Source organism: Giraffa tippelskirchi, chromosome 11 (genome assembly GCF_054371585.1).
Source record: "Giraffa tippelskirchi isolate mGirTip1 chromosome 11, T2T-mGirTip1v1.2.pri, whole genome shotgun sequence".
NCBI lineage: Eukaryota > Metazoa > Chordata > Mammalia > Artiodactyla > Giraffidae > Giraffa > Giraffa tippelskirchi.
Genome location: NC_137285.1, coordinates 141,292,263 through 141,318,701, shown reverse-complemented (window position 1 = coordinate 141,318,701; position 26,439 = coordinate 141,292,263). Strand labels below are relative to the sequence as shown.

The 26,439-nt window shown below is 38.4% G+C and overlaps 1 protein-coding gene across 15 annotated transcripts in view; it reads left to right on the top strand.

Annotated features, from left to right (window-relative positions):
* The window catches only part of LRRC4C (leucine rich repeat containing 4C), a 1,846,189-nt gene that overhangs the window by 956,266 nt on the left and 863,484 nt on the right, over nucleotides 1–26,439 (top strand). For 2 of the 15 annotated variants that reach the window (XR_014069619.1, XR_014069607.1), the window contains 2 exons: nucleotides 7,652–7,839; nucleotides 11,016–11,074. The exons of 11 other annotated variants lie outside the window; for them this stretch is intronic. The gene's annotated coding sequence lies outside the window, so the exon portion shown is untranslated. The remainder of the gene's footprint in view (nucleotides 1–7,651; nucleotides 7,840–11,015; nucleotides 11,075–26,439) is intronic. 2 more of the 15 variants (XR_014069608.1, XR_014069609.1) reach the window with 1 other exon arrangement.

Genomic DNA, 26,439 nt, shown 5'->3' with positions numbered 1-26,439 from the left:
ATTCCAGAGCACAGGCTCAGTAGTTGGGGTGCTCAGGCTTAGTTGCCCCGTGGCATGTAGAATCTTCCTGGATGAGGGATTGAACCTGTGTTCTCTGCAATGCAAGGTAGCTTCATAACCACTGGACCACCAGGGAAGCCCCTCCCTGCGTATAAATCCTGAGACCATCATGGGGTGAAAGCACAGTGGCTCTTCAGATGTGTCTCAACTCAGTCCTTTTCCTTACTCATCCAGAGAATCATGACTGCATTGACTCCTGCCTCAGTGTACTAGAGTTTATACTACTTCTCGGCTCCGTGCTCAAACTTACCTGAGACCTAGTTAACAGAGCTCAGATGTTTGAGGTTTATTTTCTCTTCCCATATTCCAGTTTTCCAGAACAGTTTCACTATAACTAAACTCGGATGTGATCCCAGAATCATCTTTTTACTCCGTTTTCTTCATGAGGACCTAAGCAAGCCTAAGGATCCAGCTGTATCTTGCTCTCATTCATTGATTAGCCCTAGGTTGACTGGAAAGTCATTAGAATTCAGCTTTGTTTAGGGACAGAAACCAGCAATTAAGTAGGTCAAAAACAGATCCTTCTCTTTTAAAAAGTGAGCTGGTAACATTTCATAGTATCAAGTAAGTACACTTTTTTTTTTTTTCCTAATCCAAAGGACAGAGAATTGGCTTCATAAAATGCCAGTGTTTATGCAAAATGGTGCTTACCTGTATTTTAATTATGACTAAGTGTTGATAATTTAATGGTGTACTTTGATGAACAGAATGGAATTTTCTCTATAAATACTTAATTAAAATGAGTAAAACAAATGCATTAACCATAACTAATATAAATTATAATGCAGATGTGAAAACTTATTGCAGTGTATTAGCACATATTTCTTTTTCCTATTTTTCAATTATTAAATAGTGGGCAGCATCTATAGTATCTATTAAATTAAGGAAAAAAACTGTGTTTTCTTCATAAGCTAAATATTTTCACCACTTTAATATTTGTACTATAAAGTGGCATTGGTCAGACCTATTAATGAACTATTTTTGGAAATTATGATGAACTATTTGATGGATTCTATTAATAGCAATATTGTAAATTTTGTAACACAATTTTCATAATAATGAAAATGTTTAAAAATTGACTTAAGAAAACTAACAGCAGTTGAAGGTTTCAATTAAACCTTTCTCTCTTAGGGTTTACAAGGAACTTTCAGTTTGAAATAAGATTTTCAAATCCCCCTTAGGGATCACGTAGTTAGGTGGGTGTTAATTGCAGGATAGAGAAAGAAAAGTGAAACAGATTTAGTTTCTTCTCAAAATCATGATATAGACTACTTCAACCTGAAGATCCAATTCCATAGAGTCTTAATAGAATCAAGCATGAGTTATTTATCCATGACCCAGCAGAAGGTCTGAAATTAATATCATGCTGAAGGCTTGGGATTTTTGGTGCTAAAATGCACTCACAGTTACCTATAAGACAATTGAAGTGTGTCTTTCTCCAAAGCTTCCATTGTGTGTCTCCTATGCCTAGAGTATTTTTCTTGTGTTTATTCCCTTGCTCCTTGCTGGAATAAGAGATCTTTCTTGATACCCAGTTTAACCAGAGATCTGACAACCTACCTACCTAATCTTTGAACATTTTGCCCACAAGGAAATTTTTCTGATATCATGAAGTTTGTCCTTTACGCTGATGTGGGTAATCAAAGTTACGAGGATACAACCTGCAAAGTATCACCTTTGACCAGGGACAGCTTCTGGCATGTTTCCATCACCAGAGTAGTCTCCTTAGATATGAATACTAAGACCACTTATGCTCCCTTTTCTGGAATTTGGCTTCTTGGACTAGTCTTCCAAACTGGTGCATCTCTAGAGCCGATTATTGTCGGAATCCCAATTTTGCCTGGTCTTAATTTTCTCTTCTCTTCCCACCTGACTGAGTGAGCACCCAACATGTCCCATTACTGAGAACACTTAGATTATTAAGGTAACTCAGAACAGTTAATTTTGTGGCAAGCTGCTGTAGTGGGTAGAGTGTTACATCCAGAGTACCTGAATGTATAAACTTGTCAAGTTATTTAAATCCTGAGCAGTATTTTCCTCATGTTTGGATAATGACCCCTAGGTAGTAGGTTTGTAGGTTAGATGAAGTAATGTACTAAGTAGTCCTTTGTAGTCTCTAAAGCTTCGATACCATCTTTTCTATTAGCGAGGATATGATGTGTGCTAAGTCGCTTCAGTTGTGCCTGACTCTTTGCTACCCTAAGGACCATAGCCCACCAGGCACCTTTGTCCATGGGATTCTCCAGGCAAGAATACTGGAGTGGGTTGCAGTTTCCTTCTCCAGGGGATCTTCCAGACCCAGGGATTGAACACACATCTCTTAAGTCTTCTGCGTTGGCACGGGGGTTCTTTACCACTAGCGCCACCCAATAGATGGCCACATAGCATGAACATTACGCTGGTGCTTGCAATATAGAAATGAAGTGATATGAGTACAGCCAAAAGCTTTTGTAATCTGAAGGGAAAGTAAAAGAGAGGGCAGTGCTGTTATCAGTAACAGTGATAGTGCTTCTGTAGTCTCTGTGGGTCATTGTTTGACCTTTAGCCCTTTCAGGCAGAGTATACAAATACCGACTAATCATTTTCAATAGCATCATCTTCAGGTAGAGAGTACTTCAGCTCTACGGAGTCTTGTGAAAAGTAATAACGTGATTTTTCTTAAAAGCTACTTGGTTTGAGTCATATGTTGGACAAAGTTCTGCATTGGAAATTTATGCCAGTGTGTCTTACATTTTCTTTAGCAGGCCTAATTAAAGTGAGATAAGTAAAAGGCAAGAGAACAGCATAGGATTTTCAAAGCCAGAAAAATTTTAGAAATGCAAATTCATTTTTAAGTGTATTTAAGCCTAATAGCTGGCTTCATATATAATGAGAGTTTTAGAATTTAGAAATTTGAGAATATATTTATTATATATCTTTGAATTACATATTTCTATGAGTTTATGAATTTATATATTATGAGTTTATATATATATATATATGAGTTTATTATATATATATGTACGTATATGCATATAACCCCAGAAACATCTATACACACATACACACACATACACTCACACACGCATATTTTTTCTTTCTCTTTTATTCTGATATCTTATTCCAAGTACTCTATGCCAACAAAATTTAGGCAAGAAATTTACCTAGGTCTCCTGTTTGAAAGGCTTCCCGGAGGGTCTAGTAGTTTAGTTACCCAATCATGCCTTCTTGGTGTTGGTGATAGCGTTTGAGGGTAAGAAAGAGGTTGTGATTGTCACTTTAGCTCGCTCTCTGACTTTTGTTTGGAGATTTACACGGCATTTTGTTTCCTGGAAAGCTTGCTTCTGCATCTCTATCTAGGCTTTTGATGCAGCGAGAGAAGGTCAGTCCGTAAGGGTATCATTGAGGGTTATAATATGGGCCTGAACATGATCAAAAACAATATTTCAGAAGCCTGGAGGATTCCTTTTGAGGCTGCTTGCACTGAATGACTCTCGTGTTTTCTTCCTTAGGTTCAGTATTTCAATTCAGTTCTCCTGAGGAACAGCTACATCCTTAGCAGACCTCGGCATATAAAAACAATGAATTGAAGACTTTAGAAAGTCTGTCTTATTGTTTTCTGCCTAGCTCTACCTTTTTCACTGCTATGTTTTCCATATTTTAAATTAACAATATTAATAGCTATTTATTGCAGACATTAATTATGCATGTGTTTATAGCTTATATGATATGTGGCAATTTAAAAAGACTTATGAGCACTGAGTTACAAGATTGCATACTAAGTTATGTTTCTTGATGCTTCTTTTATGTCCCCTTTTAACCCCTCTAGTAACCCAAGTTTTATTCTTAGCTTGGCAAATCCCTACTTGTCCTCAAGAATCATCTCTCCCAGGAAACCATTTTATTCCTTCCTTTCTACCATGTTTGGATTGCATTCCAGAGGACCCTATCTATACTTACATCATCTATTCTTTTGTTTATTCACCAGATGTTCTTCCCACAAACATATTTTAAATGCTTATAATGACCTAGAAGCTTCTATGTTGAAATTACCTGTTTACAATAGTCTCCCCACTGCATTATAAGCATCTTACACACAGAGATCAGGTCTGATTTATTTTCTTTTCTTTTTTTTTTTTTTTTTTTGATTTATTTTCTAATCCACAGGGACCAAACCATTTCTAGAGACAGTGGATGCTTAATAAATGTTTGTTGTACTGAGTCACTGATAGAAGCTGTGGGGTAGTCTTATCAGAGCTAATCTACTTATGAGGGTAAATGAGCCAATACACTATGTGTGACTGTTAAATCATTTGATCATAATGATTTGCAGATACAGTTATATTCAAAATTATTCTCACTGCTTTTTCTGAATAGGAAGCATACTTAGCACAGAAAGTGAAAGCTGGAAGTGGTAGCAGCCTTCATGAGCCTAACGTCAGAGATTTCAAATTTGCAGTTGTTGAGAAATACACTCCACAAAATATATTTTGCTTGACTGTTTGATAGGCCCACACAGTGTTTTAAAGGACATAAAGTAGGCAGGTGTTAAGCTTACATAAGCATATGAACAGCTTACCAGGGCAGCCTTACAGCATGCATATGCTAAAGGCGTACTCCCTGCAGGTATTTGATTTGGGGACCTCTACTCTGGGGTTTGCAAAAATGCTCCAATGTGTAACACCTGCTGCTTGTCAGCATGTCTCTTCAGTTGTAATGTAATTTACTGGTTAGAACTACCAAAAATAGATTTTTGTGCCAATTTTGCAAATCATTTCCCAGTTAGCATCTCTTTAGGGACTTCCCTGGTGGCTCAGACAGTAAAGAATCTGCCTGCCAATGCAGAAGACCCAGGTTTGATCCCTGGGTTGGGAAGATCCCCTGGAGAAGGGAATGGCTACCCACTCCAGTATCCTTGCCTGGAGAATTCCGTGGACAGAGGAGCTTGGTGGGCTACAGCCCATGGAGTCACAAAGAATTGTATATGACTGAGCTACTAACACTTTCACACTTTCACTTAGGATAAAAGAGAGTTCAGTGGTAAAATGTGTCTTAGCAGTATTATCCCGTAAGCACATGACTACACATAAATGCATATATGACACACGTGTGGTGCTAGTTCTCACAATTTGTTACATTATACACTTTTTTCATAACCTCGTGTGGACTTCAGATCTTCTCTAGTCACATCAGCAGAGGATCTTTTTAGTCTCATAAATTAATCAACTTGTGTGAAAACAACTGTCAGTTCAAAAGATGAGGTAACATTTAAGTACGCATGGAAAAGAAGAAAGGCATAGCAAAAGAGACCACAATGAACAAAGATCCAGAGGGTAAAATGGTTTGCTTAGCCTATTAGCAACTAGGATCTCAAAACAGGCTAGAAAAGTTGCTGCTGCTAAGTCGCTTCAGTCGTGTCCAACTCTGTGCGACCCCATAGACGGCAGCCCACCAGGCTCTGCCATCCCTGGGATTCTCCAGGCAAGAACACTGGAGTGGGTTGCCATTTCCTTCTCCAATGCATGAAAGTGAAAAGTGAAAGTGAAGTCGCTCAGTCGTGTCCGACTCTTCGCGACCCCATGGACTGCAGCCCACCAGGCTCCTCCGTCCATGGGATTTTCCAGGCGAGAGTACTGGAGTGGAGTGCCATTGCCTTCTCCAGAAAATTTGAGATCCTATTGAAAAAAAAAAAAAAAAAATGAATAGTATGGTAAAGAATTTGGGCTTGGTTCTGTTGTAAAGACTTCTGAGTGTGTATTTTAAATACTATAAGCATTTCCATTTAAGAAAAAGAGACGATGACATTGTGGACAAGAAATTAAAATAGGGGTGAGACTGGGGTTAAGAGACCAGTGAAAAGGAATTGCAATAATAGTAGCAGGAATTGTTTGGCAGGAGTAGAGAAAAATCAGAAAAATCGACTTAATTTGAGAGACCATTCATTTGCAGATAAAATGGAAGAAAACATAGACAGAAAGTATTTTTTTCAAAAGTCTGGAAAGAAAATGATTTAAGAGTTTGGGCCCATCTCACAAATGTCTGTATAATTTTTTTTTTGAGATGATTAGATTGTTATCTGGTTATTTAAACGTACCGGAGTTACTGCCCACGTGGGTTAGACAACATTTAAATATTTATATTTCTATCACTTAGTTTATTTAAAAAAAAAAAACAGACAATTCTCCATTTTAAAGACCGGTGTTCCTAATAGATTACACTTGGTCAAAATTATGTGAATTTGTTTCATCAACAAATAGCATCTCCTCTGTGAGCCACTAACACTTTCACTTTTACCTGTGCTGAGTACAGTCTTTGGTCTTAGGCACATAGCGTATAGCAGGCATTTTTGTTCTTGTTTAGTCGCTAACTTGTGTCTGACTCTTTGGTTGCCATTTTCTCCTCCAGGCATATATGGAGGAAAAATTGCTTCCCTCATACAGCCTATTTTTTTTTTTTAAAGGTTCTCACTATTAACTATTAATATGCTTTCTTAGATTTATAATTAATATACTAGGTTGTATAGACTGTAAGTAATATCACTACAGTGGTACTTAAATGTAGTGGCAACAGCAAATAAAAAAGAAAACACATATCATTCAAAACTATTTCAACTCACTCTCAAGAGTTATTGTGAATGAATGACAAAAAGCTCAATATCCAGGTTATTTAGAGGGAAACATGAAAACCCTATGCCCCACAACATTAGGCAAATTAAGTTATCAATATTTTAATTAACTGTTCTGAGCTAGACTACTTTACATCTTATCCTATCTTTAGGAAAATGCTTAGAATCTTTCTATGATTGTCAATTTGAATAAAAAAGTTGTTTTCCTAAGGAAAGTTATGATAAATAAGCTAATTAACATTGGAGAATAATGGTATGTATGTTCCTTGTGTGGAGAAGGAAATGGCAGCCCACTCCAGCATTCTTGCCTGGGGAATCCCATGGACAGAGGAGCCTGACGGGCTGCCATTCATGAGGTCGAAAGGGTTGGCCATGACTTAGCAACTAAACCACCACCATCACATGCTCCTTGTAAACACATAGAGTTTAACTTGAAAATTATTGTGATAATTCATCTCTTTTTTTCTGATTGTTCTTTGTTTGGTGACCTTATTATTTGTCTGTGTGGTAGAACATGTGAGTACATTATTTCCAAACCTTCTGAGTGCTAAGTTTTAGATTGTTTTTTAATTAGCATTTTAATTGCTCATCAAAGTAATTGAAGACAGTGTGGGAAAATGGAACACTTGCTAATCCCTTTGGTACCAGTCAGTGCTGTTTTCCCAGGGTCAAGTGCCTTGCTCATGGAAACCTGCATTGCTTTGAGCTCCCTATTACATGACATGACAATGCTAGACTGGCATCTTTGAAAAATTCTCTTCCTTTTTTCTTCCCTCCGTCTAGATGTTTGCTACCTTAGGTGAGATGTGAACCTGTTGAATCAACCTTGGGCTTTTTTTGTGCAAGAGAGAAATATTTGACATGACTGTTAACTTTTTAAATAAAATACTTAATAATGCCTTCCATGTTGCAAACACTGGGCTGACAACAAGTATAATTTCTAATTGTAACAGGTAGAGTCATTATTTTTTTTTTCTTATTCTATAGACCACACTGCCCCATCCCACAAAGTGACATATAAGCAAATGGGAGAAACATCTACAAATGAATACCAGGAGGAGGGCAGTTAGTACAGAGGCTAAAGTGCCTTGTGTGAATGCCAGGATTGCCATCTACTTGCTGTGTAAGCTCTGTGTGTGCCTCATTGATGTTGTGGGGATAAAGAGAAGACCATGGTGAGAATTTAGTATACTGATACTTGTGAATTGTTTAGAATGATCCTTAAAACATTTCAGCAATACATTTCCCTTTATTATCTTGACAGTGAACACAAGATTAATCTGGCTTGGGGCCCATAGTATAAAGACCAAGATTTGATGGTAAAATTCATGTTGCTGTTAGAAAGTAAACATACTTTTCTCAGGCCTGAAAATATGATACAGGTCATTCTTGCTGATTTGATCTGCTTCCCTAGTCCTTCACCAGGATGCAAAAATGTTTCTATCTCATTCATATACCTGTGCTTGCCTTCTGGCTAACACCATATTATCTTTACACAAAGCTTTAAAAAAAGTGAATCTGCCAGGACCCTGACTTAGATAGTAAATAAATTAGGGAATAGTTTGGCTTTCGGGAAGGACTGTCTGCTTTACTAATGATGGATGATGAGGAAGATAGTCATAAACTAAAATGGAAGAATTAAGAAACTGATCTAAATCCAGATGAAAAAAAAAAATGTCTTGTCTTATTATAATTATGTCAATTCAAGTCAAGTGTTCTGCAAACTAATATGGAATAACTGATGAATGGCCAGTCATTTTGGCTTGAACAGCAGATCTGGTCTCAGGGCAAAAGAGTAAGTTATCCCTGCATTTATTTATTTAGTTTTTTAATTCCAGTTTTTCTTTCTGCTGTTCAAATCACCAATCTCCTCTCCCTCATACCACCCTAAAAATAAGTACAGTAATTTTTAATGTGAACAATTAATAGTCTCTCAATCCTGTGTTGTGTGACTGAAAACAGTTTTGGAAAACTTGACTCATTTTTTGAAAATTTATAGCTTGCAGTCTGAATTAAGTCTGCCTACTCTGAAAATGTGCTTCCCAGGTGGTACAGTGGTAAACAATCTGCCTGCCAATACAGGAGACACAAGAGACTCGAGTTTGATCCTTGCATCAGGAAGATCCCCTGGAGGAGGAAATGGCAACCCACTCCAGTGTTCTTGCCTGGAAAATCCCATGGACGGAGAGCCTGGAGAGCTACAGTCTGTGGGGTCCCTGAGAGTTGGACACAACTGAGTGACTGAGCACACAGCCTGCACCCATAGGCAACTCTAAGCTACCCCCCTGGTTCTCTTCTCCAACCCATTACTGTCCTTAAGCTCCTTATGTCTAGAATTTCTGGAGCTGCTCTGTTTAGAATTTTATTCTGTTGAGTTGATAAAATACTTACAGGGATGTTTCTCTAACATTTACCATTTCATTATTTTATGTTCAGTTTAGTTTTTCGATGTTTCCAATTTAAAGGTATCACCCTTTATCGCACTTGGTTCTTTTACCTCGGATGTGATTCTGTGACTTCACTGCCCTTCTTTTTTGTTTTGTTCATGTTTCCTACGGATCCTCACTTATCTTTGTATTTTTTTTATTTCCATTTATCTAACTATAAACTGTTAGATAGTGGTTTGACCAATGATAGGAGAGTTGCCCCCTATTTAAATTCATTGATATAATCGATGCACTTAGTTTTATACCTGTCAGTTTTTAAATTTCCATCTGCCAGGTTAGTAAAAAGTTGAAAAGAGACTTGATATCATGTCTCCTACTGTTCAGAGTGCTTTCTTCTCTGTCTCTTTTCCTGCTATTTATTTTATCTTTCAAAAAAACAAAATATATTTTAAGTTTGATACAGTTGTACTTCAGAGTAAGGATATATGACTTTGGAGTCATCCATTTCCCCATCTGGATTTTTACCTACAGACACAGAAGTCACAGTAATTCCTAAGCAAAAGTACGGTGGTGCTAACCCCTGACCCAAAGAGAAGTCAGTTTTCCGTGCCTTCTGTAGTTTATCATTTTTCCACTCTGACAAAAGAAGACTGTTTTCATTTTGAGGCATAGCTTCTAAAATGTGTTTTCCTAGGTCATCAAGTTGATGACGGGGAAAGAGTTGCATTTCTGTTTTTAGAGGCACAGCAGAAAAATCTCTCCAGTAGCTTTGCTAATGTCATTGCCTCCTAACGTTTGAAAGGTCCATTATTTCAGACCCAGGCCCAAGCAGGTTGACCACTGACAGGTTATACACATGTACAAAAACACATTTTGTCCTCGGATGGAAAGATGATGTGTACTGTTATACATGGGGTTTCTTTTCTCTTGGTACTAGCAAAAGGCCTGATGACTTGATACAGATCTAATTCACATAATGATGTACCATCTGTGACCTGACAAGTTCTCTGAAATAGAGTCCGGAGAACATCATGGACCTCTTGTAGTCCTCTGAACACCTGATCTAACCAGCTCAAAGTTTGGCATGGAGGGTGATTGCCCTTGCTTACCTGTGACCCAGGCACTTCCAGAGCCCTTGATTAATATTTTACTCAGATTAAAGATTTACTTTACCATACAGGTAACAAGCTAATACTCTCAGTGCCTAATGTCAAACAGTGTTCTCTCAATAGTCTGCTTCTATGAATCCTATGTATATATACATTTCTATATATTGTGTATATTCAGAAAGGGGAATTGCTTTCAGTTCAATTAGGTATATACTAATAAAATTCTAAGCTCATAAAAGAAAAGTTAGCACAAGTGCTCAGGAAGGCATTGCTGTAGAGAGCTAAGATAACATACAGTGAATATTGATTCAGTCAACATGGATTATCTAAATACATACTATGGCACTGAACTGGCACCATGGAGATCTAAAAAGAAAAAAAAAGTTGATTTTCTTTCAAACTTTTCAGTGGAAAATATTGATGCAAGTAAGCCTTTTTGAGAGAATACATGAATCTTTTGTTTAAAAGATTCTCTGTTTCTGATGTGGTTGTGAGTTTGTCATAGAATTCGTTACACAGAGTAAACATGGCACCTTTATGCACGTAGAAGGTTATGGGAAGGGGATCTTTTCTGAAAGAATACTTGAGGTCATACACCTAGAAACAAATTCTGTTTCTCAGAAAGCAAGGATGTTAAGGACTAGTGCTTGGTATGTGACATATGGAAATATATTTTTTATCTGAAAGAAACTAGTGTTATTATCATGTCAAAATAGGAGTTCCTGCAGGATATTTCTGGAGATAAACTATCTGGAGTGAGAGTTATAGGAGAGATTTGAATTGAAGGATAGATAACTTGAGATTTTTGTGTATCAACCAATTCTCAAAAAGTATTAAAATCTTGTATTCCCTTAGGGTTTGGTAAAGTCTTTGAAATATTCCACTCTGCCTCTGCAATGTTAAAGGAGCCTAAGGTAGGATTTTGTTTGTGTTTCTTTTTGCTTACATTATTAGAACAGAGAAAAAACTGCATTTTAGAACTGGGATGGGGGTGGCCATAGTATTTGAAGTAAGAGAAACTCAATGTTCAGGCTTTCCTTTTTCTTTCTTTCTTTCTTTTTGTTTTTTTTAAGAATTTTCTCCCCAGGAATATAAGCTGGAGATTATTAATTAAATTTTCATAATCAAATACACACATATACACACACTCACAACCACACTATAGGGGACAAAACAAGATGAGTCTGGTCCTCACAGCTTATGATTTATTATGAGAGAACAAATGGTAAATAAATAAGTCAACACAGATAATTTCTATAATTATAAATTGAAATGAATGCTGCAAAGGAAAAGGTCAGAGAACAATGCAAAGCAGCCTGGTTTATTTGAGGGGATCAAGGAATTCTTTTCAGAGAAAATGACATTTCAGCTGAGCCTTGACAGATGAGTAGGGTTTTTAACCAGGCAGAGAACTAGAGGAAAGGATGTTCCTGAGAGAGAAGACAACCCCTGTGAAGCATCTGAGGAGGGAAGGCTGCCCCTGCCCTCCATTGGAATAGCTGAGGGTGTCCCACAGCTAGGCAGTCCCCAAGGATGGGAAGTAGAGAATCCGGAGGGATTTGGCAGGTAGGCAGGTATAGTACTGTGTTATTAATAGTTACCTATAGCTGCTATAACTGAGTACCATGAACTGGGTGGTAAACTGGGTAGTTAAAGTGTCCAAAACAATAGACACTTATTTTCTAATATTTCTGGAGGCAAAAACTCTGAAATCAGGATGACAGCAGGGTCATGCTCTCTGGCCTAGCTTTGGGGCGTTGCTGGAAGTCCTTGGCATTCCTTGACTTCTTCATCACACCACCTCTGCCTCTGTGTTCCTTCTGTGTATCTATCTCTGTGTCTCTTCTCCTTTTATAAGGACTCTTGTTGTATTGGAGTAAGGGTCCCCTCTGTTCCAGGATGACCCAATCTTAATTTGCATTTTAATTACATTTACTACAAAGACTGTGTTTCCAAATAAGATCACGTTCCCACTTAACAAGGGATTAGTGTTTCAATGGACCCTTTGGGGAACACGATTTAGCCCACAGCAGTTGGGTCTGTAAACTATGTAGAGGAGTGTTTCATTCACTGAGAAACCATTAGAACGTTGTAAGCAAAGGATTAGCATGATTTAACTTATTGTCAACTGTACTCTGGCATTTTACAGAAATGAACCGGAATGAACTTTTTGGTCAAACTATGTAATTCCATTTATAGGACACATTAGAAAGGGGAAAAGTATCAGTCCAGTAGTTGCAGGGGTTAAGGGGATCAACCACAAAGGCACCATAGGTGATTTGGAGGATGGATGGAAATATTTAATATCTTGACTGTAATTAGTTTGTGAACATTTATAGGTTTGTACACCTGGGAAATGGGAAAATTTTACTGTACATAAATGATACCTCAATATCAAACAAGCACTGAGAATGGACACAGATCAGACTGCACTCCGGTGGTCTAGTTGAGACAAAGTTGTTGCTTAGATTATGGTGGTGAAGCTGAAGCTTTAATATTTTGGCCACCTGCTGCAAAGAGCCAGCTCATTGGAAAAGACCCCAATGCTGGGAAAGATTGAAGGCGAAAGGAGACGAGGGCGGCAGAAAAGGAGATGGTTAGAGAGCATCACCGACTCAATGGACATGAATCTGAGCAAACTCGGGAAGGTAGTGAAGGACAGAGGAGCCTGGCGTGCTACAGTGCACGGGGTCGTAAAGAGTGAGACATGACGTAAAGGACTGAAAAACAACAGCAACGCACTGTTGGCCTTCCATTTCACTCCCTTGGGAATCAGCTGTCAGTTTGCCAGCTCCTTACCATTTTGGCAGCTTGCTGAAAAGAGCTTTTGGTCCCAAGACAAGTAAAGGAAGAGGTTCTGAACCTGGGGCATCTGCCTGAGTGGGGTCAGGTGTCAACAGAAGAAGGAAATTACACAGCTTTCGCAAGGGTTGTTTCTGCTCAGAAAAATTAAGGAGAAAGAAAACACAGATGCTGAAGAAGGGAAGTAGAGAAGGAATGACGTGTCTCACTGTCCCTTGTGGTCAATCTTTTGGGGTGTATTGAGGGAAAACTAGAGGCCTTGAGGAGTAAGTATGCTCCTCCCACCTCCTCAAAGATGTTACCAAGGATAAGCTGCAGAAGCCTGCTCTCCCTCAGCTGTGCTTCAGTTTCAATTCCTCAAGAAAGACTTTGATGCTGATCTAGAAGTGTTTCATTGAAAATAAGAAGAAATTTGCAAAAACAACTTGCTCTGGAGAAAGTGAATATATGTAATGTTTTTTTTCCCTTAAGAGTCACTTTTGATATTGGTGTATTTTAGTTGGGACAAGGAAACATTTTATAACTTATTTTTGTTAAATAAACACTTTTTTCCCCTTTCAGTCTTTTTAATAGGAGAAATAATCAATAAAATTGTTTTCAAGCTCTTTTACTGCCGTTGATCTATGGAATTAGCTAAACTCAAATCTTAGAGGAGTCAATGTCAGACCTGTGCAATTGAAAATCATTTTAAGGGCTATTTATATTTAGAGAAGACATATTATAGCTGTATTAAAAGTCACACTAACTCTAGACCATGACAGAGTAAAAATCCAGAGTTTTAATTCTATCCCTGTGAATTAGTTACATAATCTTGTGCAAATTAGTGTCTCTCTTAGATCAGATATCCTCCTCTGTAATATGATATATGCACACATCTATATGTGTGTGTATGTGTGTGTGTACGTATGTAATCTACATAGTAAATTTCGATGTTGGAATTATTCTATGTAGAGCACTTGTAACATCTGACATTTTTTTCCCCCATTAATTCTTACTCCCTGTTGCTTTTCCCTATAACACTTACTATATAGCATATATCTTATTTCTTTTCTCTGTCTCTCCATGATAGAATGTAGAACCACGAGAAGAGTTTGTTTAGTTTATTTCTTTAACATCAGTGCCTAGATCAGTGCCCGGTAGGTGACAAAAGATAATTGTTCAGTTAATGACCAAATGAACAAATGATTCTTAGTAATAACACTATTCTCTTCCCTTTGTTGGCAGTGTGTAATTTAAGTGTGATGCTTCTCAGCAGTATGATTTCCTAGCTGTTCCTTGGATACAATCAAAGGCTTTGCTGTCGATACGAGTGAAAATAAAGGCACCACAACCTTAAATTGGATGAAAACTCCTTTCCTCACCCAATCAGGTGTAAACAACAGAAATCCAGGGTATGTGTAGCTGGGAGGAAGGAGCAAAGCCTATGAGAGCATCCTGACTCCAGTGTTTGTTCAGCTCCTGTACTTTGGGCATTGCCTGACCCTCCAAAATGCAGAGATATTCATGAATAATGGAATGGAACATGAACAAGAACTTGTATTTGTTCTGTTGTTCTCCATAAGAAAGAAGTGTTCTCAGCAGACGGCAGACTGAAAGTTTCTCTTGGTTTTGAATTCTGGCTCAGATGTCAACTGATTGTGTCTCTGGCCTACAAAATAGACAGCTTTATTCATTAATTCCTTTGATTGATCTAGCTAAAATATTCTCTGAGTTGTGTTAGTTTGGTATTGCTGAAAACCATTCCTATTCTTTCAAACATGCCCACACTTTGTCATCCATGTTTAATTCCATGGCACCTAATGTAGTTGATGCCAGAGAATTCTGGGGGGCAAATGTCTTCTCTGGAAGAAAGTCAATTCAGGGGACAATACAAGTACTTCCAGTAACGATCACATTCATAAAAGTGCTGAGTGAGCTGGTTAAGGGAAGCTATGGATTGAACTCTGACTCTCCATGATGAAAGCCTGTCTGTGTTCATTCATCATTTTTAGAGTGAATAGACAGAGGGTGGCCTCAATGTTCTCAAGGCTGAGCTAGCCTCACATCTTCCAGAGTTCACCACTTGGCCGTGCTCTCATAATTCCTTCTGAGAATTGTGTTGTTATGAAAAGTACAATGGAAAAAGGGCTAAAGACTTATTTGTAGCAAGATCAGAAAATAGAAGATATATGTTCACAGAAATATTTTTCATGTGTGATTGAAAAAGTAATTAAGTCCAGTTTTGCTCCTCTTCTTTTCTTTTCTAGTAGTTATGTGATATATATTATGTGCTAATAGAGAAAGACATGTTTTCCCATTCTCATAAGCACCCCTACTACCAAGTAGAGACACATCTGAGTCATCTCTAAAATTTGCCATCTTTTTTTTTTGTAAATAAAACATTTTATTTTTTTCAGCTTTTGTATTTTTATTTAAACTTTTTATTTTGTATTAGAATATAGCCAATTAACAAAATTGTGATAGTTTCAGGTGAACTGTGAAGGGACTCAGCCATACATATCCATGTATTCATTCTCCCCTCAAACCCCCTCTCCAGGCTGCCACATAACATTGAGCAGAGTTCCACGTGCTAAATAGTAGGTCCTTAACAGTTACATCTTCACTCCTACTTAAGGTGATTTGAGATACAGAAATGCGTGAAGCCCCTGTATGGTTTCTCCTTATTGTTTAGGAGAAACTGTCATGATGTTAATGGTATGAGTTAATAGCTCTTTTATTTTACTCTACTAAGATAGATGTGTGCTTTTTTTTTTTTTTTCTAGACGGTTTTTCTCTTTATGTAAATGGTTTTCCATCTACAGCTTCTCCTTCTCTCTTTGAAAATGAAAATGTAGATTGCAGTTGTGAGCTAGAGATTCTGGAATCCTTATAAAGAGGAAAAGACTCAAGTTTCTAGTTCCCTTTGATTAGAATCATTCCAAGGGGATATTACAGGAGAAAGAAGAGTATGCAAGGTTTTTTCTGTTATTTTCAGTTCTCTGCCTTGCTGTAGTGTAGAAATACAGCTATGGTTATTCTGAGTATTTAGTACTTTCTTAACGGACTATTTCTGTGACCAATTTCCCTAATGTATTCAGTGGCACTATTGATTTTAAATATGCAATAGGACCTGCCTAAGAATTTTACTTCCCACTTTTAACACCTTTGCAATTTTTTTCTCAAATTTAAATAACATCAATAAAATTTCAGACTGCTTTCCTAAAATACATCTGCATGCCCTCACTGGCATAAATCCCTAAAGATTGTATAAAAATGTCTTGCAGTAACAAGCTATTATTACATCAGTTTTATTGACTGCAGGTAAAATAATTTATTTTTATAGCGTGATAGCAAAGAAAAATGAGTATTTTTAATTCTCGTAGAACTGGTGGACTCCTAGATGTACATTCTCTGTTCAATTCAGTTCCATTGTTCAGTCATGTCCGACTCTTTGTGACCCCATGAACCGCAGCATGCCAGGCCTCCCTGTCCATCACCAACTCCCTGAGTCCATCCAAACCCAGGTTCTTCGAGTTGATGATGCCATCCAGCCATCTCATCTTCGGTCGTCCCCTTCTCCTCCTGCCCTCAATCTTTCCCAGCATCAGGATCTTTTCCAGTGAGTCAGCTCTTCACATGAGGTGGCCAAAGTATTGGAGTTTCAGCTTCAACATCAGTCCTTCCAGTGAACACTCAGGACTGATCTCCTTTAGGATGGACTGGTTGGATCTCCTTGCAGTCCAAGGGACTCTCAAGAGTCTTCTCCAACACCACAGTTCAAAAGCATCAATTCTTCGGTGCTCAGCTTTCTTTATAGTCCAACTCTCACATCCATACATGACCACTGGAAAAACCATAGCCTTGACTAGAAGGACCTTTGTTGGCAAAGTAATGTCTCTGCTTTTTAATATGCTATCTAGGTTGGTCATAACTCTCCTTCCAAGGAATAAGCGTCTTAATTTCATGGCTGCAATCACCATCTGCAGTGATTTTGGAGCCCAGAAAAATAAAGTCTATTACCATTTCCACTGTTTCCCCATCTATCTGCCATGAAGTGATGGGACTGGATGCCATGATCTTAGTTTTCTGAATGTTGAGCTTTAAGCCAACTTTTTCACTCTCCTCTTTCACTTTCATCAAGAGGCTCTTTAGTTCTTCTTCACTTTCTGCCATGAGGGTAGTGTCATCTGCATATCTGAGGTTATTGATTTTTCTCCCTGCAAGCTTGATTCCAGCTTGTGCTTCCTCCAGCCCAGCGTTTCTCATGATGTACTCTGCATATCAGTTAAATAAGCAGGGTGACAATATACAGCCTTGATGTAGTCCTTTTCCTATTTGAAACCAGTCTGTTGTTCCATGTCCAGTTCTAACTGTTGCTTCCTGACCTGCATCCAGGTTTCTCAAGAGGCAGGTCAAATGGTCTGATGTGCCCATCTCTTTCAGGATTTTCCACAGTTTATTGTGATCCACACAGTCAAAGGCTTTGGCATAGTCAATAAAGCAGAAATAGATGTTTTTCTGGAACTCTCTTGCTTTTTTGATGATCCATCGGATGTTGGCAATTTGATCTCTGGTTCCTCTGCCTTTTCTAAAACCAGCTTGAACATCTGGAAGTTCACAGTTCACATATTGTTGAAGCCTGGCTTAGAGAATTTTAAGCATTACTTTACTAACATGTGAGATGGGTGCAATTGTGTGGTAGTTTGAGCATGCTTTGGCATTGCCTTTCTTTGGGATTGGAATGAAAACTGACCTTTTCCAGTCCCACGGCCACTGCTGAGTTTTCCAAATTTGCTGACATATTGAGTGCAGCACTTTCACAGCATCATCTTTCAGGATTTGGAATAGCTCAACTGGAATTCCATCACCTCCACTCACTTTGTTCGTAGTGATTCTTCCTAAGGCCCACTTGACTTCACATTCCAGGATGTCTGGCTCTAGGTGAGTGATCACACCTTCCGTTAGAAAAGAATGAGAAAAATCAAGTGAGCACAGGAAATAGCTGTTTAAATATTAATATTTGCTCTGACTTGAAAAGCTAGATTTTTGTTCTAGTATATTATCTCAAATGAGGACATTCATTTAGCACCAAGTCACTTACGATTATCCCACTTTACTAAAATAAGTTATTCCTGGTCCATGTGACCAATTGTGCACTAGACCTTGAGTCAGAAAATGGCAATTAAAGCTTTGACTCTACCACTGCTGTCTGTGTGGCTTTATTCTGGCCTCCTCATCTATAAAATGGAAATAACCTTCTTTTTATGGTAAATAACTTGTTCCAGTTCACCAGGACTTTTACTGTTTTTAAGCCTCAAAGTCCACCGAGAGTCTAATCCCTCTCATTCCCAGGCAAACCTGGCTGGTTGTTCACCCTATATCTTGCTTGGCTTCACAGATTTGTAGTATGAATATGTATACAAAAAAAAAAAAAAAAACACTTTCTGAGCATGAATAATCTCTGCACATGCAAGCTGTTACAATTGTAAAATACTATGGTGAAATTTATGGGCCTTCAAGTTCATATTCTAACATAAGCCCAGTACATCTTCTATGTGTTTGTGTGTGTGTCTGTGTGTGTGTATGCTTAGTTGCTCAGTCATGTCCAACTCTTTCTAACCCCATGGACTGTAGCCTCCCAGGCTCCTGTGTCCATGACGCTTCTCAGGCAAGAATGCTGGGATGGGTAGCCATTTCCTTCTCCAAGGGATCTTCCTGACCCAGGGATCGAACCCAGGTCTCTTGCACTGCAGACAGATTCAGCCACCAGGGTGGCTCAGATAGTAAGAATCTGTAACATCATGTTATCCTATCAAAGACTCGAAAAAGCTCTGAGCCCAGACAGAACTCTAGGAACTATGGAACTCTAAGCCTACAAAACACTTTTACCTGCATTGTTTTACTTAGCCTCGGAAAAAAAAAAAAAAAAAGAGAGAGAGAGTTATGCATTACTTTCAAATGCAAAATTGAGGCTCTCAGATATTAATGAGTCAAGATGATTTAGCTAGCCAATGGTGAGTCTAGCTTGAGACCTAGGCTTTGTGACTCTCTGACTACTGCATGGCCCATATGTCACAAGGAAAATTGTCATAAATTCATAAATTTACATCACATGCCAATTTCTCTGGCATGTTAAAAGTGTATATTGTACATGCTGTACAATGTTTCTATAATAACCAGCTTTTTCTGTCTTAAAGCTTATAATAGCAGCAACTACTTCTTTTTCCTTTTAAAGTAGCACAGTTTATATGTATTTAGGTGAAAATCCCAATAACAAAAAATAAGCAATAGCAAGTTTGCAGAATCAACTTAGTAATTTAGACTGAATGAGCCAACTGACTACAGAATACCAAAACAATTAATGTTTGTATTTAGCTGACCATTATTAAAAGATATATGATATATTTGTAGTTTTATTCAGCTCTGAAGAAAACCTAATCTGCAAATTTCAGATAAACATTAATAAATTAAGGTGTTAACTCCCATCGTGTCAATTTCCATGCAGCAGTAGTGATGATGATGATGATGGTGGTGATAATGATATTAACAACGAGTAACAAGTAAGTCATATACTTTAATATATGGTTTATAAATCAATATCGAGTGTTTTCTTTTGTTGGATACCAATGAAATGGAACAGAATGCTGTTTTATTCACAGCTTATACAGGTAACTTTCCTATGCCCCGGAAAGTTCAAATCACTTCATCAAGTCAGTAACAAGTGGAGAGAGAATGAACATATTGAGCTTCTAACTGTCCATTTCATGCTATTTCCATGATATCTTTCCTTCCTTCCAGTTCCAATATTTTTGATCCTACCATCTGATGAAGTAGGAGCATCCAAGTCTCATTTGGCAACTTTATCTTTCATTCCCAAGAGTCAGCCTGTTACTGTATTTGCAATATGTTCATTGGATCTCTACACGGTGGCAATGGCATCCATAGCCATAGCCGTGTGAAGAGAGCAGTGGGAAAGGGGCTAGCTGTTCTTGGAGGAGGAGTAAACTTCCAATGTAGTATCACCCTTTGTCTATTTTCTGACGTCTCTCAATAATGTGATTTTGCCTGCCTTATTTAACAACATAGTCTTAGTAAGAATCTGGCCAATATATAATAGTACCTTAAAAACAGTTGTTACATCTCTTTGGGGGAACTTCTCAGGCAAAGCATTGTTCCCTAGAGATTTCCCTTCTAGCTATATCCTTTGTTGTCAAACCAGCTCCACTTTCTTGTTCTCTTTACACAAAATTGTCCCAAGGCTTTGCCTGTATAAAAGCAGTCTGACTTCAGTATTTGAATGTCTGGTGAATTTTCACTCCTTATTTTAAAGGTGTTGTTTAGTCACTAAGTTGTGTCCAACTCTTTGCGACCCCATGGACTGTAGCCTGCCAGGCTCCTCTGTCCATGGGATTTCTCAGGTAAGAATACTGGAGTGGGTTGCCATTCTTTCTCCGGGGGATCTTCCTGACCCAGGGATTGAACCTGCATCTCCTGCACTGGCAGGACGATGCTTTACCACTGAGCCACCAGGGAAGCCTATGTTGTAAATGATTTTTCTTACCTAAATAGTGGAGAAACATAGATCATAAAGAAGGAGGCACAAACTTCATCTAAAGACAAGATAGTCAAAATACTCCAAAGGCTAGAATGGCAACCTAGGTGACTAAGGAATATCAATGGATTTTGAGGTGGTGTTAGTTTCCCAGGTCTGCTATAACAAAGTAACAAACACTAGGTGGCTTAAAAGAACAGATATGTATTATTTCACAAGTATGGAGGCTAGAAGTCCAAAATCAAGTTTTCTGCAGGGGATGCTGTCTCCGACAGCTCTAGGGGAAAGTCTTTCTTTGCCTCCTCTCGCTTCGGGTGTTGACTGATAGTCCTAGGCATTCTTCCATTTATAGATGCATCACTCCTTCTAGGAAGCTTTCCTCCTGTATGTCTTCACATCCTCTTCTCTCTTTGCATGTCTGTCTCTAGGTTGAACTTTACCCCTATTTGTACTGGATTGGGTCCCACTCTAATGACATCATTTTAATTTACTTGTTAAATAACATCACGTTTTAAGGTACTTGGGATTAGAACGTCCATATATCTTTTTTGGAGGGACAGAAATTAACCCATAAAAAGATGAAGTGGCGTGTGATACTATCTCCAAAGGGGTGATAGTCATTCATCTCCTGCCTATTCCTCTCATCTTAAATCTTAGTTTTTAAGGGAAACTGGAAATCTGAACATTTTATGGAAAATATATACAAGTTATTCTTCTTGTTTTGGGATAATCAAACTAAGCATGTCTTAAGGTCTCAGTGAGTCTTCTGTAGGACTTCCCTGGTGGCTCAGATGGTAATACATCTGCCTACAATGCGGGAGACCCAGGTTCAATCCCTGGGTTGGGAAGATCCCCTGGAGAAGGAAATGGCAACCCACTCTAGTATTCTTGCCTGGAAAATCTCATGGATGGAGAAGCCTGGTAAGCTACAGTCCATGGGGTCGCAAAGAGTCTTCTGTAAGCTCCTAGGTTCTCTGATTTTCCTCATGTATCAATTAACAGGTGAGAAGTGTGGCTCAAAGGGCTGAAAAAATTTGTCTGTGGTCACACAGTTGTTTGTGGAAGAGAAAGACTTACAGTCCCCTGCTCCTAATTTTGATTTCTTTGGACAAAAGGAAGGGATTGATTATAGACAATCTTTTTTAGTGATCAAACAGCCCTCCTTTCTGCATTCAGTTATATCAAATCCTAGCTGTTTAGGAAAATCTTCCTTCAACTTCTAAAAATTTTGCCAGATAATGGTATACAAAGGAGAAAAATAAAATGTTTGTTCAAAAAATTATATATATATATCTGTATATAAAATCAAAGCAAAAATAATATTTAGCTTTTCCAATATCTACCTAAATAAAGATAGATATATAGAGAGTTGATATAAAGAGAGTTTGCCAAGTGACTTGGTGGGGAAAGTATCCTCCTGCAATGCAGGAGACATGGATTCTATCACTCGGTCAGGAAGATCCCCTAGAGGAGGGCATGGCAAACCACTCCAGTATTCCTGCCTGGAGAATCCCATGGAAAGAGGAGCCCAGTGAGCTACAGTCCATAGAGTTGCAAAGAGTCAGATATGACTAAGCATGCACATGTGCATACACACACACACACACACACATATATACATACTGCTATTTTGGTGTGTCATTTCTTTTCCTCTGTCCTTTTAAACTTGGAACCATATTGTCTATGATGTGTTGTGCTTTCTGTTGAGATTTTCTCCTTTCCAAAAATAATTTAATTTAAAAAGAAATAAGTGCATAAGGCAAGTTATAAAAAGGCAAAAATGATGCCCAGAATATCCTGTGGGTAATGTGAAAGAGATTTGGGAGTGATGAGAGAAACTATAAAAAAAGTTTATGAATCTCTCAAAATCCCTTGATTAAGAAAGAAATTTGGGCCGAAAAATCAAACACTTACAGGAAAACTTAACATTTATCTAGAGGAGAAGGTAGCCTCCAGGTCCTGAATACAAGTAAATGAGGACAAACCACTGACAGCCACAAAACCCCTGTAGTGTCCTCAGTGTTATAGGAGGAAGGAAGGGGTAATGGTAGTATCTCCACTAATGGCCCTGAGAATACAGAAACCACTTGAAATCAACCAGGAGCCAATCTGAAAGCAGCAGCTAAAACTGAGAGGAGGATCTGCAGGGTATACGTGTGAGTGAGTATGGCAATCAGGATGGAAGCAGTTTGGGTTGTAAGTTCTGAAAATTCAACATATCAGTCTGTTACTGGACTGTGTGCATTTGCGCTAAGTTTTCTATGCACTTGCAAGACAGGGGTTGGGACCAGAGAGACAGATGGGTGGCAGATAATGAAGGACTTTGTCAGTCATTTGAAGAGTTCAGTTCTTATTCCAAAAGTGATGGGACCACATCAGATTTTGATGAGGAGTAAAGTGTGTATAATAAGCTCACTCTAGCTGTTGTGCAGTATGTATAGTATGGATTTGAGAGAAGGCAAAGTAGTGGAAGGGCTTCCAAGGTGGCACTAGTGATAAAGAACCCACCTGCCAGTGCAGGAGATGTGAGAGACACCGTTTGATCCCTGGGTGGGGAAGATCCCCTGGAGGGCAACCCACTCCAGTGTTCTTACCCGGAGAAATCCATTTACAGAAGAGCCTGGCGGACTACAGTCTGTAGGGTTGCAAAGAGTCAGACATGACTGAAGCAACTTAGCGCACATACACGCAAAATGGAAGAAAGGTATATGTGGCAAATATCTGTGGAAGAGGCTGGTAGTTTGGATTGGATTGGAGTGCCATTACTGGAGTGAGAACAAAATGACCTATCTTCAGCAAGTTTTGGATCTTTAGGCAATAAGGCTTGCTGATTGATTGGAACTGGAGTATGGGAGAAAGCAAAGATGGAGATTCAGTCCTAAGTATCTAGATGGATCAGTTCAGTTGCTCAGTCGTGTCTGACTCTTTGCGACCCCATGGACTGCAGCACGCCAGGCTTTCCTGTCTGTCACCAACTCCTGGAGCTTGCTCAAACTCATGTCCATTGAGTCGGTGATGCCATCCAACCATGACAGAGATGCCATCCTCTGTCGTCTGCTTCTCCTCCTGCCTTCAATCTTTCCCAGCATCAGGGTCTTTTGTAGTGAGTCAACTCTTCACACCAGGTGGCCAGAATGAGGAAGTACGTTTAGAGAACCTGGGAAACCAAGTGTTCTGTAATGGCTATGTGAGATTGGATACAATCTAGCATTCCAGAAAGAGATCAAGACTGTATATCTCCCTTTTCATGTCATCGACATACATGGGATAGATAATTTGCTCTTACACAAAATGGAGATCTGGTTAAACAATATTCTACATTTTATTTGTTAGAAATAATTTCTATTAGAAAGCTTTCCACAGCAATATTTCTATTATACATTATCTATTTAATGATGCATAGGATTTCCATGGTGTTCTACTGATGGGCATTTAACAGGCTGCAGTGGCCATGTTTATATGCATATCTTTGCATACTTGTTGGTATTTATCTATAAGATACATTCCTAGAAGTGGGATTGTTGCATTCAAGCAGTGTATTTAAAGTTTTGATAGATAATGCCAAGTAATCCCAACAGTAATGTATAAGAATGTCTGTTTCCTCATACTCTAGCCAAATTTTATAATCTTTGCCAATCTGATAGGTTAAAAGAGAAGGTTTCTGTTACAGGATTTGCATTTTACGGAATAATTAGTGAGGTTGAGCATCTACCCATATGGTTTTAAGCTACTGAATCTCTTTTTCTGTGAACAGAACTGCCTGTTTTATCTTTTGTCTATTTTCCCGTGGAGCTATTATTATTTACTTCCGCATTTTTTTCTCTATCTGTTGCACAATAGCATAAATATTTTCCAAATTCTTACTTGTCTTTGAACTTTGGCATTTTTTTGGCAGCAGGATATTTGAAACATGTTTGTTTTTAATACAAGTTTATGTCTTAACTGATCTAGTCATATATTCAGCATGACAGCACTAGAGATGAAGTTATGAAAGTGGTAGGAGTTACTTAGTATGATTCTCATTCTGTTTCAGATTTGCTGGTTGCCACTGGGGCAATCATTTAATCATGTGTCTTAGTTTCCTCCTTGTAAAATGGAAATCCCAGTCTCTGCCTTACCTTTTAGAATTTATTTAGGAAGAAATCTATGAATAAATATAGTAACTCTCTTCTCAACATATGAATTTATGCATGCTAGTTGATTCAATAACATATTGAATATGTTGCCAAATACTAAGAATTTCCAGAGTGCCCTATAATCTCTAAAGCTTCTTCTTTCCCTACCCCTTCTCCTTTTTATTCTTGTCTTTCTGCTTTTCTTCTTCTGTTTTGTTTTTCTGTTACACATGACAGTATTTCTGGTTGCCATCATTTTGGTGGGGAACTGCAGTGTATATCAATCTGGGTACATTTGTAAAATGATAAAGAAAATACATGCTTGGTGATCACTAGAAACTCTGTGCTGTGCATCTTTTATTTGACATCTGCTTGATAGATATACTGGTGAATTAGGTTGGGTAATGGGGTAGTCAGTGGTACCAATGAAGAAAAGAAAGATATGTTTATAATTCCCTGTGAAGTGGACAGATGATGTAAAGGTAGGAGAACTGACCCAAGAGTCTGAAGGCTTGCGTGGCAGCTCAGAATCTCTTACTGACTTTGTGGTAGTGATTTATTGATATGTCTTCTTAGAAATAAAATTACATCATTTACTTATTTTAAAACTCAATCAATCAGAAGCACATGACTCTTTCAATGGCAAAAAATTAAACTTCAAATTTAGGATTTTGAATGGAAAGCTCAATCTTACTTAGCCTCTTTCCATAAAAACAAAATAAGACAACAGCACCAAGTTTTACAGAACTCTTAATGTCTCTGTAAAACACATTTTGAAAACCCCTTATCTATATTATCTTTGCCCAATCTCTGACATAGACATTAAATTCTGTGACTTGCTTCAAATAGCTATTAGAAAGAAGGAAAGGAAGGAGGGAGGGAGGAAAGAAGGGAAAAAAGGAAGAAAGGAGGGGTGCAAGGATGAGAAGGAGGGAGGAAAGAAAGAGAAGAGAACAAAGAGAAAATTTTCTTAGTCTTTACTCTGTACCCAAAAATGACCAGGAATTATTATTATAAGTGTTTTCTTCCTTACCTCACACCAGATGCATGTCTCTATGACACTCAAGTTAAACCAGTAAATCTGGACATCACAGAGTGGGCAGATAGGCGTCAAGTAAATTCTTGCACTTGTTTCGAATGGTTTCTAGTTATTTGACTGATTCTACAACGTTGAATTCTGCAAAAAATAAGTAAAGCTTTTCAAAATAACCTTAAGACCTGATTTCCCTAGCACTTTTCCTACATTGTCTAACAATCTTGTAACATCCATCAGTTCAGTTCAGTTTTGTTGCTCAGTCGTGTCTGACTCTTTGCAACCCCATGGACTGGAGCACACCAGGCTTCCCTGTCCATCATCAACTCCTGGAGCTTGCTCAAACTCATGTCTATCGAGTTGGTGATGCCATCCAACCATCTCATTTTCTTTCATCCCCTTATCCTCCTGCCTTCAGTCTTTCCCAGCATCAGGGTCTTTTCCAATGAGTCATTTCTTTTCATCAGATGGCCAAAGTATTGGAGCTTTAACTCCAATAATGGTTAGCTCCAATAATACCTTCAGCTCCAATAATCGCGACCATAATGGTTAGGATTGTGTGATTAAAAGAGTATGCAATTTTAATAAGAAAGGGCTTCCCAGGTGGCACAGTGGTAAAGAATCTACTTGCCAATTCAGGAGAAGCTAGAGACATGGGTTTGATCCCTGAGTTGGGAAGATCCACTGGAGTAGGAAATGGTAATTGCTCCAGTATTCTTGCCTAGAAAATTTCATGGACAGAGGAGTCAGGCCAGCTACAGTCCATGGGGTCTCAAAGAGACAGACTCGACTGGGCAC